This window comes from Vidua macroura, chromosome 13 (genome assembly GCF_024509145.1).
Source record: "Vidua macroura isolate BioBank_ID:100142 chromosome 13, ASM2450914v1, whole genome shotgun sequence".
Classification (NCBI taxonomy): domain Eukaryota; kingdom Metazoa; phylum Chordata; class Aves; order Passeriformes; family Viduidae; genus Vidua; species Vidua macroura.
Genome location: NC_071583.1, coordinates 15,900,265 through 15,912,899, shown reverse-complemented (window position 1 = coordinate 15,912,899; position 12,635 = coordinate 15,900,265). Strand labels below are relative to the sequence as shown.

General features: G+C 44.2%; 1 protein-coding gene across 2 annotated transcripts in view; it reads right to left on the bottom strand.

Annotated features, from left to right (window-relative positions):
* The window catches only part of PRKCD (protein kinase C delta), a 60,569-nt gene extending 48,611 nt beyond the window's left edge, over positions 1–11,958 (bottom strand). For both annotated transcript variants that reach the window (XM_053989644.1, XM_053989645.1), the window contains exon 1: positions 11,867–11,958. The gene's annotated coding sequence lies outside the window, so the exon portion shown is untranslated. The remainder of the gene's footprint in view (positions 1–11,866) is intronic.
* Positions 11,959–12,635: the final 677 nt, after the last annotated feature.

Sequence of the window (12,635 nt, the reverse complement as noted above, 5' to 3'; positions counted from 1 at the left end):
CAGCTTTGATACAATATTGTGCAGGGTCAGTTAGATGGAGATTTCTCCAGTTTGCACCAGGGAAGGGCTTGGGCTGTGCAAGGACAGCAGTGGGTGTTGCTTTGCAGCACACGCCGCTGAGCTCAGCCCTACACTGCTGGATGGGAGCTGTGGGCTGTGTCCCAGCTGGACAGCTCAGTGCTCAGCCTGTCAGAGACGGGGCAGGCAGCAAACCACGGGACACTGACAGGACTTGCTGGGGTGTCCCAACCAGGCACCCACTCTTGGGCTGGAATAGGAAAAACAGGCAAATAGGAAAAACAGGCAATAGGAAAAACAGGCAAAAAAACCCTGAAAAAACAACCAAACCACCACAACCAAATACTCAAACCCCCAGCACCAAAACTCTGAACAAACACAAGTTTCACTACCCATCATCTGGGCAGGCAGCAAGCAAACAATTACCCAAACTACTCAACTTGCCAGTAGTCCAGCAGAAGCAGAACAATTCTGCTACCCAGTACAACAGCACTGTCACTGTCTTACCTCTCCAGAGTCCCACATCCAGCTGCAAACATTTCTGCCACCTGCCCCTGCTTCCCTCCATTGCCTCTCACCTTGAGCACAGAGAGCAGATGGAACTACACTGGGGTATTTACACACAGGCTTTAAAAGGCCTACACAGCAGACACTGATGGACTGCAAAGTGGGGTTTTTTTGTAACTTTCCTAACAAATTACTTTGGGAGATTGAATGGTTAAGCAATTAAAAAGTGGTATTAAGTGGACTTCAGAAAATAAGACCCTGATCAGAAGAGCATTATGCATTCTGCACTCCATTTACTGCGATTTCACCCACTAGAACTCCAAATAAGAGCTAAAGGACCACAAGAATAAAACCAAAATCAGAGAGACACAAACAGGCAAAGTTTTAACTTACCTTTAACTCTTATTAGGCAGCAGGGTCGCTACTAACCAAAGCAAAACTAAACACAGCAGAACAGGGATAGGTTCTCCCACCTTGGCCTGCCTGGGACACCTTGCCTACAGCAAACGTTTTCAATTACATGAGTCTGGCATCCTTTTTTGTGCTTTTAAGAGGATGAAACTTTAGATATGACTGTCTTTCCTTTGAAGTATTTGAATGCTCAGCGGCTGAGAAGCATTAAGTGGTCAGCCCAGCTTGGAGAGCTGTTAATTCAAAACAGAGCCGTGTAGCCCGCATGGTTTGTTTAAAGCAAACAAAGAAAACATCCCTCTGTTTGAGACTCTCTCAAAACTTTTTTAGTATTAGGATCAGCTTTATTCACTGGAAAGCAGAATGAAATAGCAGCAAGAAAACCAGATTTATTTTAAAAAATGAAAAGCAAAGGGACAAAAAATACCCAAACCATAATACAAGTAGATGTTTTTTGCAATCCAGAGTAGGAATAATGCTAAAACCCTTCCACAGCCCTCCAAACATGATCTGCCAGCTGGATGAAGTCTTAAAGAAAGTATAAAAGCTTCCAGAATTCAAGCATGCCATCACACACAATGTGCGTGTCAAAATGTTTTCAAATAATTTAGAGCCTTTTCCTCACCATCTACAGAGCATCATTTTCCAGCAAATGATATTCCAGGAATCGACAGATAAAGGAATTGAAAATAAATGTGGGGCTTTTTTTCCTACTGACTTGCATTAAAGTCATTGCAGATGTTATTATAGAGTCTTGTAACAAAAAAACCCAAAACAAAACAACAACAAAAAAAATTAATGACTTTCAGAGGAGTCATCTTCTGTTTGAGTGGGTCCCTTTGACAAAACTGAGATCATGCCATGTTATGACTTTTAGAGTACTTTTTACTTTGAAAGGTTTTCCATTTTAGGGTAACATAGCCATGGAGTACTGCTGCTAAGTAAAATCAGTTTTGTTATCAACCAGACAAAGCTCAACTTGTTGCTGCTCTAGTAATTAATCCTTTGTCATTTCACTTGCCCAGAAGGGGAAGAAAGGTTTCTTCCTGGATATTTTTCCATTTAGAGTCCTAAATCAGTTTCAAGTTTCAAGATTCATCCATCAACCACAGAAGCAGCAGAACTTGTATCCCCACAAGTGGCAAATCAGTTTATAAACATTTAGAATTACTGTGTTTGCACAAGCTTTTGTATTTAACTGAATCAATTTAAGAGCAGACTCCAAGTGGACTGGCACATATGCTTAGACAAGGCTTAGCTATGATAAACTGACCCAGTCATTAAATACCTATGTAAGAGCTCATTTTCTCCAGGGAAAAGGAGATAATTGCTAATTTAGCTGTAATCACACATTATAGAAGATGAATGGCTAGTTCATCTCTAGGGGAAAAAAAATCACTAAGATAAAAAGACTTCCCCTACTTTTTATCCTACAATAAGTATTTATCCACAAAATAAAGCACTGGGAAATCCTGGAAAAGTCCTTTCACTATTTGAGTATTTTGGAGGAAAAAAAAAAAGGTGCAATTTGTTTCTTCTTAAAGTACATTAAATTCTGCTCCTTGATCCAACAATAACTACCAACCTCACATGTGGTTTCAGCACTGATATAGATACTTCTTAAAATTTTAGATGAATAGATTTAACTTAACCTCTACTGTACTTGGAACTGCAGTATTTTATACATTAAATATATATTTATATTCCCATAAATACATACTAATGTTTACTCAGAACTGTTTACTAAATGCACTAATGTGCATTTTAGCTAGCACATTGGATTCCAAGCACTGCTTATTTTAATAACATATGCTTGAACTCAGCTGTAAGATATGCACTAACTCCATACGAAAAACGTGCATGAAAGTAATTTCCAGTTAAAATTTGGCCCTGCAAGGACACAGATATTAGAGGTAAAATACACATTAAATTTCAAATAATCAGCATTAAAGACTTCTTGACACGATGAGCTTTTTAACAGGAGAAAGAACTGCTATTACATGTCACATTCAAAATCAAAATACAGTTCTGGGAAGGTGAACACTGCTGCAAGAAGTCAGCAGCTCCCTGCTTCAAAGTTTTGAAAGGAGGCTTATGCAATACAGAGTTCTAGAGATGGAAAGATTGGGTTCACAGTTATTAACTGGTAAGAGTATAAGGAAATGAGTACAGAACAACACACAAAAAGTAGGAGATCAAAACTAAAAGCAGATTTTGCTCACAATAGGTTTTTGTTCTTTTCTCCAGCTGCAAGATGCAAGACAAAAAGAAGAGAATTCAACATAAGGAGAGACAAGGAATAACTGGCTTATTTTGGCTTCTTCTACTTAAATCCATACCTATATAAACTTTCAAGCAAATAAACATTTCTCTTTGCTTCAACTGCCACCCACTGGAAAAGGAAAGCAACATTAATTCCAAATTGCAAGACCCAAAATAGGTCAGAAAATCAATATGACAGACACTGGTACAGATTACATTAAAACCCTGGGGTTGCCTTGAAAACTCTTAGTGACACTGCAAGAAATCAGCAAGCTTGTAAATTAAACTGAAACAAAAACCAGGATACAGCAATGAACTAGAGCTGCACTTCCTCTCTCCACCCTGGCCTGGTGAGAGCATTTGGGTTGTATTACAGGAGTTTTGGGGAGGAGTTCCTGAGGCTGGAGCAGGAGTGGGGCTGGCAGCACAGGGTGTGACATGGATGAGCAGCATTGCAAAGCCTGGCATTTCTCATCACTCTGGGCTGCCCCTGCCACGCTCCAGGTCCATGTCTACACACTCATGGTACTTCTCTTTCCCACCTGCTCTTGCTTTACAGCAGAAATCAATCAACTTCCTTGCCCAAATGGCAGTTTCAGCATTCTTGCTCTCCCTTGCCAGCAACCCCCACGTTCCATTCAATGGAGACGTGGGGTGTCTGTGGTGCAGATCCAACAACTTCATCTCTTGGGAAATGGAGCCACTTGGAAAGGCTGAGTAAAAACCCATATAAGCTGCAACAGAGCATTCTCACTTACTTTGGACAAAACTTGTTTTAATTTTGGATAAAAGGAACCCACACATACACCTACAGCACGTCCCTAGGTCAGCCATGTGAGGTGCTTGCACACCAAGCCTGCACTGCAGGTGCAGTGACAGCACTTTAACAGCTGCACATGTGCCACAAACCCCACCCTTGCCTGGAACTGACTGCTCTGCAGAGAGGCAGCCCTGGGAACCTGTGCCCAGGCTGCCATGGCTCAGCCAGGGAAGGTAAAAATCACAGCTGGGACTACTGAGGGAACGAGACAGACACACCCTGACTTCCTGGAGAGAAAAACCAACCTCTGGTGAAACGAGACCAAATACATGGGGAGAATCAGATTCCAGAGGACCTCCAATAGTTAAGATTTAAGGTGTATGTGCAACAGAACAGATCCTCTGCAATTACAGATGAGCTGAGAGGTACAAATTGATTGCAGATTCCCTCACTGTAAGGGTCCAAGAAAACCGGAGAAAGGAAAAGAAGCCCTAAGAAGCTCATACAAGCATGGCAAGGATTAACAGAGAGATCTACAAATTCTTGGTCCAAATAACATGTTTCTTCAAAAGGCTTTTATGTAAAAAAAAAAAAAATCCACCAGGAAAAAATACCTGGCAATATTCCCTCATGACAGGCAAAGTTTTAACTTACCTTTAACTCTTATGACAATTCTCTTTTGTTAATGTAAAGGTGAGGAGTCCCCAGTCCAGTGACATCACTGGACTTGCACAACACGAGATGCTTCTTTCACTGGGCAGAGCTGGGGCCATGATATCTGCCAAAGCTGTAATATTGCTTCAAGCTGTGTCTCCTGCTCTCTAGTTCCCCAACATGATTTTTTTCTAGGCAGATGCTGTCTGTTGACCCCTGGTTAAACCTGTCCTTCCCTTACTTATGCTAGGTTTGAAGGAATGAGGTAGATGAGGATGTTGGCATCTCCTTTTGTGCTGAAAGAACAGGAGAAGACATGTTCCAGTGCCAATGGCTCACTGCATTCAGACCATAGCAAAACTGGTTGAATTTTAGCTCTTAAGTTACCTGGGAAAGTGTAGGTCCACAGCAAGAAGCTCTTGCCCCTGGGATGCTGTTTCTTAGGTAAACTTGTCAAACAGAAATCGCAACTGTGGGCTCCTGTCAGCTACTGAGGAATGTAAGCAAATGTAACCCGAGAGGGCTCACAATTCCCTGACACACTAATCTGCTCTGGATATTTGGCAATCAGCACCCCCAAGTCATTAGTGAGACTATCTGAGTTCAGCAAAGGCCACAGTCATCAGACACTTAAGGAAACAGCTGAATCCTTGTTGAGCAATTCACAGCTCAGCGTGAGCACAGCATTACAGACCAGCACACTGCATGGGAAGAAATGTCATCATCATTGATCAGCAAGTGTAGGAACCAGACCATTAAAAAATTCTTTAAAAAACCCCAAATCTATCAATACTGAAAGCATCTATAGTCAAATCTACTCCTTCACCTGCAGAGATACTTGTTTGACTAAGGGTTTCAGATCTAGATAAAGCGTTCCTTATCAAAATTATAGAATCTGTCTGCACCTGCTTGCTGTAAGGCAGCCATCTGTGCTCATTCTTACAGAAATATACATTAAATACTGTTTTTTTCTTTAAATAGGCTAGAATAAATCTTACTTTCACAAGAGTTTTTCAGTAAAATACCCAGACACACAACTGTGTTCCTTAGCAAGTGAAATAGTTTCTCAACAGCCCTTAATGAAATCAGTGAGGTACAAAGTACCCATTTTGGTTACAAAGTCAAGCCAGCAAAATGCAGTTACCAAGAGGCATTCCAAAACATATCATAAACATCTTGAGATAAAACGTACAGGGCAGTCAGTGTCATATTTCAAACATGACAGTCTTTCAATGTTATTGCACTATGTCTATTTATCTTACTTTTCCATGAGAATACAAGCTGAAAGCATATGATGAACACTGCTTGTTACTGTCCGGACCATATCTTCCTACCAAACTTCTGCACACAAGGCTTTTTGAAGAGGAGGGACTGTTTCTTTTAAGAAAGAAATACAAGATCCCTCTTTTGTTCAAGCAAGAATCAAATACAGTCTCCTAGAAAAGCATAGTTCGAACAATCACATGAAACAATGTGTTAGCAATTGCTTAGCTACCTTTGTACTCAGAATTTCCCACACAAAGGCAGACCACAGAAGCCAAGCTTAACGTTAAGTTTGGCTCTTAAGACAGTTTTGATCATCTTTTCAAATATCTATCCACATGTTCAAGCATCTAAATCTTGAAAAAAATAAAAGCTTTACTATCAGAAAGAAAAATCTGGTATCACAACCAAAAATTCTTCTTCCTTAAACTGTTCCTCATAGTGAATATTGATAGATTCAATGCACTGAAGTAAATTAAATATCCTTGAAATGATGAGGAACCAAGTGATCCTGACAAACACTCAGATTTCAAGAGTTCCTTTGGCAGAAAAGCCATGGCAAAGCTTAAACTGCATTTCCTCAAGAAACCAGAGAATATGATAGAGTCAAGTATACAAACCAGGATTTTATTAGATCACTATTAAATAGGTGTTGGTGGGGATAGGAACAGATAAAATCAAACACTCAGAGTAGCTCAACACTTGAGTCCTAAACAGCCATGTAGTTTTCTCTGTCATCTCATCACTACAAATTTATCACAAAATAAACAACAAAGTTAAACCAATGCAGGTCTGGGCTTCCAGCTCCAGATCAGCAGCATGAATTACATCATAGCTCAGGGGTGTGGGAAAATAAGCTGAAGTTTAGATTTAATGCATATGTTTCAAGATGTGCTGTATCGATAGCAGGCAGCCAGGATTAAACTAAGTCCATAAATACCTAAATAATTTATGAGACTGCAAAGGATTAACGAAACACAAATCAAAGCCACTCATGTGCAAATGTACACCCCATTTTAGAGATTTTCAGCCATCCACGAGGTGAGAAACAAGATACTAATTGAGATAACTTCTCTGAGCCCTGTGGGGTGGAAAGGTGGTCAGCCCACATGCACCTCTTCAGAAAAGAGGGGCACCCTCACTAAGGGGTCTGGGAAGAGCCTGTTTCAGGAGGGTCTCTGCCACAGACACAGTGTCCACAGCAATGATACCCTGCCCTATTATCCAGTCTCCGAGGAGATCTCCTGACTCCACTCCCACTCCCGATGGGTAAAAGTGGAACCACTTGGTTACATCTCAGCCAAGACAGACCATAGCCTGCTGACAGCTCTAAGCAGAAGTACAGGAAAAAGCAGGATATGAGCACACATTAAACGTCTGCTTTGTTCTCAAAAGCAGGTAGCACCTCAGAATTCAGAATAACCTTGTTCTGAAGCATGGAGAGGTACTGCTGCTTATTTTTTTTAAAGGTTGACGGTTGGCTGATTAAATGGGAGGAGATAGCAAGCATACACACTCCTCCTTTAGTCAGGCAAGCATCATCCAAGGCTAAAAGCTTAACATGGATCAGTTCCATGAAGTTATCTGTGATAGTCATTCCCAGACTTTATGGATGGTGATTATTATCATATGAATACCAACTATGCTTAAGGATCCTTAAATAAACTTTTCCAGATAGAGCATTGTACTCAATGGCAAAGCAATTACCAGAAAACACATTAATTTCAGTAAGAGGATGCCATAAAAAGTATTCTGTGGTTTTATGCACTTTCTTGGCTTGAGCAGTATTTGCAAAGAATTTATTTTATGGCCTGCCTCTTGGATTTGCAGCTATCTATGCTGCATCACTTCCATCTTTTAGTCAGAAACTGTCAGGTCTATTGTCAGTTAGAAAAAAGCAACAGGTTCAAAACATAATTTCATGGATGTTAGGGCACCTGGCTGTCACCAAAAAGCAGACATAATATTCCACTTGCATAAATTTTAATCAGAAGAAAAAAAAAAAAAACCCAACAGAAAATTATTTGAAACACACAGATGTACATGTCAGATTTCCTTCCTCTGTAGCAATGTTACGTGTAATAACAGTCTAGTCTAGAGCAGACCAGAAATAAATCCTGCATGACTCCCAAGGTCAGATTTGTGCAGTTCCCAGCACTCCTGTGTGCCAGCTCCCTCATTTCTCTACCTTTCCCGGTGTCTCTGGTGCAGCTTCCAGGCATAAAGGCAGTATGGATAACCTAGGAGGTCCTGCAGAGCTAGAGGCAATCCACTGCTTCCTACGGAGCAAGTTTCTGCAAAAGTACTCAAATACTGCAAAAACCTGTTGGGTAGCTCTGGCTTGAAAAGGCAGTGCCTCTTTAAGAAAGTGTAAAAACTCTTTCGGGTAGAAATAACTGCCTTTGAAATGAGAACACAACACAGGGCACTTCAGCATTATTTTACCAAGGCTGTAAAGAGTTCTCCCAGGCTCATTTCTGTTAATTGCATCTTTGCAAAGTGCAGCCAAGCGGATGCAGAATGATTACTTTTAATGTGCTACCCAAATGGCTCTGAATGGGTGCAGCTTTCCCCATTTCCTTATTCCTGCTCCTTGTCCTTTGAGCTCTACATGGAGCTCTACAGAAACAAATTCTGCACTTGGATTATGCAGATAATGGCAGACTCAGAGAAAGATGATGAGTTCTGTCACAGAGCAGTAGTTAAAAAACTACTGGAACACAAACTGTTTTGGTGCTTTTTAAGCAGCTGTTGGACAGAACCTGATAAGAATGAAGGGAGAAGCTGCATTCAATGCAAGGATAACCCCAGAGTAAAAAGTCACAATCTTTCTCATCAGTGGATGATTAACAGAGGAATTTGGCTCCCAATGAAGTCAGCCAGCCCCCAGACTCCATGGTAAATCCCTTCTTGTCATCTTTCACATTCAGCTCTGACTCATCTGCAACAAACAGTCCAATCCCCAGCCTATTCCTGTTTTTCCTCCATTCTTTCTGCAGTAGTTGAAGTACATACTTTGCAAATGCAGTGAAGGGGATGGTGGACTACAGGCACACAATGCACTGGGACTGCATCAGGAAGAGACACACCTGAGTTAGCTCTGGGGAACTGAAATAGCTGTGTCAGTGAACACGGTCCAGGCACACACCTCAGTGCTGGCCAACCCCTGTAACATATTTAACGTGCACAGGCCACGCTGGGGCTTGGGCCACTGCAGCTCCCTGGGGATCAGCTGCCCTGAGTGACCTTGGCACATGCACACCTGCCACAGCCCCACCTCCAGGCACAGCTGGGGACTGAGAGGTGAGCAAGGGGCCCCTCTTTGTGGGAGCAGCAGCCAGAGCTGAGCTCCAGCTGTGGCTGGGCAGAGGGCAGATTTGTGCAGCCCTTCAAATGGGAACAAGAATGGATGATTAATTTAAACCATTAGGCCCTGAAATACTCACCAGAATCACAGCTGGTAAAGGTTGGTAGGGACCTTAAAGACTGTCCAGTTCCACCCCCCCGGCACAGGGAGGGACACCTTCCACTAGAGCAGCTTGCTCAAAGTCCTCTTCAGCCTGGCCCTGAACACTTCCAGGGATGGGACTTAATCTGAATGGACTTTAATTGTAATGACTGTGGCTTTTAAACTCTGAAGCCTGAAAGCTTCTATGCTTTTCCCAGGAAATCAGTTACTTTAGTTACAGATGGTATCTTTCCAAGATTTATTGTTATTTCCTAGATCTAGATAGCATCAATTAGCCAAGTTCTCTTTGAGGGATTATTCTAAAGATTTCTTTTTAAGAAATGTACCTAGAAAATTTAAGTTTTTTAGTTAGAAATAGTTTCTAAATAATTCCTTCTGTACAGAGCATCTTTTCATCTATGCTGTGTGATCAAAAAGTTAAAATTATTATGCTATTTCACTGTTCCATTCAATAAAAAAATAGGACCCTATTGTATGATTATGTCTAATGAAAAGGTGGGTTTTAATTAATGAAGCACAAAATGGCAAAGAAATTAACAATGAGCTCTTTTCTGGTGATAACAATATGAGCAGCTTCCTGATCAATTATCTCACACATATTGCCTGAGCAAAATCACTTTATAACTTTCTCATTACCCACACAGACATTACATCTGTGTAACTGAATATATTTTTCTGTATGTTTGTATCAGCCACTGAGTGGCAGCAATTCCTTCATACCTAAATCTGAATTATGAGATGCAGGATGAAAATCTCAAAGGATTCCCAAATCTTAATTCTTTTGCACTGCCCCTAAGTTCTTTTGTGTTTAACAGTACAGGCAAATAATAACAACTAGTGAAATATCTTATTGCACCTTTCAACTTTTTAGCTGTTGAAGTTTCAAAAGTAATGCACTTCATTCTGAAAATTGTATGTCCTTAGAACTTGGATGTATTCCATTTTACAAAACATAGTAAAACTGTGTGGGTCAAAGAAACTGAAAATGCCAGCATTTAAAAATTTCTTAAATTAAAGCATACACCTGTATTATATTATGTAATCTAAGGTGAGGTTGAGAAACATAAAAAAACCCCAAAAACCCTAAACCCATGTTTTGCAGACTCATATTTCCTTTTCTCCTCAGTATTTGCAGGTTTCCACAGCAGTGACTTGGGGTGACTGAAACCCATCAGTCCAAAGACAAACAACTCATTTTTAACACAGCCATTTTCAGGAGCTAAAATAAACAGGAAATCCTGCATATACACTTAAAAAATGCTTATGAATTATTGCTTAACCACTTAAGAAGCACTTCTTCATAATGTTCCTGCTCAGAAATCTATGCTGGTTATAGCTTCCTATTTGATTAGCACAGTGCTGCATGGCATTATTTGACAGATGGAAAGCTAAAGAGTTAATTTGCTATTACATTGTTAATAGACTAATGACTGTACAAGTCTGGAGCAAAAAAGATTTAAAAGGAACCAAACACACTGCAAGGGTATCAATGATTTTGACACTGATTATTTGTAGAGATACTAAGCATTGCAAGTCAGGCTTTAAACGAGTCTCGAAATCTAGGTAAAGATCTAGTACTAGAGCTGATTCTCCCACACCCGTCTGCTCGGCAGAGTCAGTTCTCTCCTCGGACATATCAAAGGATGGGACACAGGGCAATGTCATCCTTGCGCATAAACCTCCTGGGTCCAGATCTGCTCTGTGCTACTTGGACAATCTAGAAGTGAAGTGGTGCAACAGTCAGGGCCCACAAGTAAACTGATGTCAGATGTAACCACAGAATACTGTAATCCAATTATTTTAATATTTCATGCGCTAATGCAAACGGGGAATTCTCTAGCGACGAACTGAAAATTGTTTTTTAATAGATGCACGCCTGGCATGTACGTACACAAAAGCACCGGGCATTCCTGCTCCTTCATTTCTTACTGTCTGTCGCCATTCAGCTGGAAACTGACCATTTGAAAGACTGTGCATTTCATCTGCCCAAACTCACTGCAGCACAGAGACTGAAACAGAGAGTCGGGGCAGCTGGGTGGGAAAAAAAGTTGGTGGTATCAAAGTTGGCATTTCTGCCGGGAGGCAACTCCATGTTCCTGTCGGGGACCGACCCCGGGGATCTGCCGCCTCCCCGCACGGGGCACAGCGCTCTCCCCGCTGCAGCCCCCCAGGCTTGCCCCGCTCCGAAGCGGCCGAGGGGAGCTCGGGCGGGCCGGGGCCGCAGCCCCCTCCCCGCAGCCCAACATGGAGGCTCCAGAGGAGGCAGCCCCGGGCCGGGGGCACAGCCCCGCCGCCTCCCGCCCCACCCCGGCGCCGAGGCGCTGCCCGGGGCACACGGGGGACGGCGGCTGAGCCCCGGGACCCTCGATCTCCCTCCCTCTCGCTCTGCCCGCAGGGCGCCCCACGGAAGCCGGGCGGGCCGGAGGGAGCCGGAGCCCGTCTCGCTTCCTCCTTCACCCCAGGCGGGGCAGGAACTGCCGGGCGGCGGCAGCGCCGCGCCGGGAGCAGGTACGGGCACTCACCGCGTCCGGGGAGCCGTCGGGAGCCGCGGTCGCCGCCGAGTTTCGGGCGCTGTCCCGGGAAACAGAGAGCGAAGGAGTGCGGGCGGAGCGGCGGGCGGGAGGGAGCAGAGTGTGCCCGGCACGGCCCGGCGCTCCCCGCCCCGCGCTCCGCCCCGCCCCCGGCGCGGCTGCGGCCACGCTCACCTGCTCCTGCCGCCGCCGCTCCTCCCGCCGCCGCCCCGCCCCGGAGCTGCCGTGCCAGGCGCTGGCTGTGCCTGCCCGGGCTCCCGGCGGCTCCGTCCCCTCCCTGCTGTCCCCTGCTCTCCTCTCCCGGGGCGGTGGCCGCGTGTGGGAGCGCCCGAGCCCTCAGGGGGAGCCCCGCGCTGGGCCCCGCCCGAGGCTCCGCTCCGCTCCGCGCCTGGGCTCGGTGCCGTGCCGAGGGAGGGGCTGCGGCCGCGGCAGCGCTCTTGTGGGGTTTGGGGTTTGGGAGGTGTTGGTCCGCTGGTCACCCGGACTCGGGGAAGCACCGGGGTTTGAGGTGCCGGAGCTCGGAGTGAGCCCCTGCCCGGCGGGGAGCTGCGCTCAGGTGTCCTCAGCCTTCACAGCGCTTTTGGTTAAAGCATTCTGTAGTGGCTTAGCAGCCACGGATGTTTTTTTTTTTACGGGGCCGAGCCCCGTAGCTCTGTGGTCACTGCCCTCGCCTCAGCGAGCTCACCTCAGAAACCTCAGCCTTGGAGGCCTTCACCGGGTCATTTTGGGTCCCAGCTGGGTCCCCCCAGTCCGTGCTCTG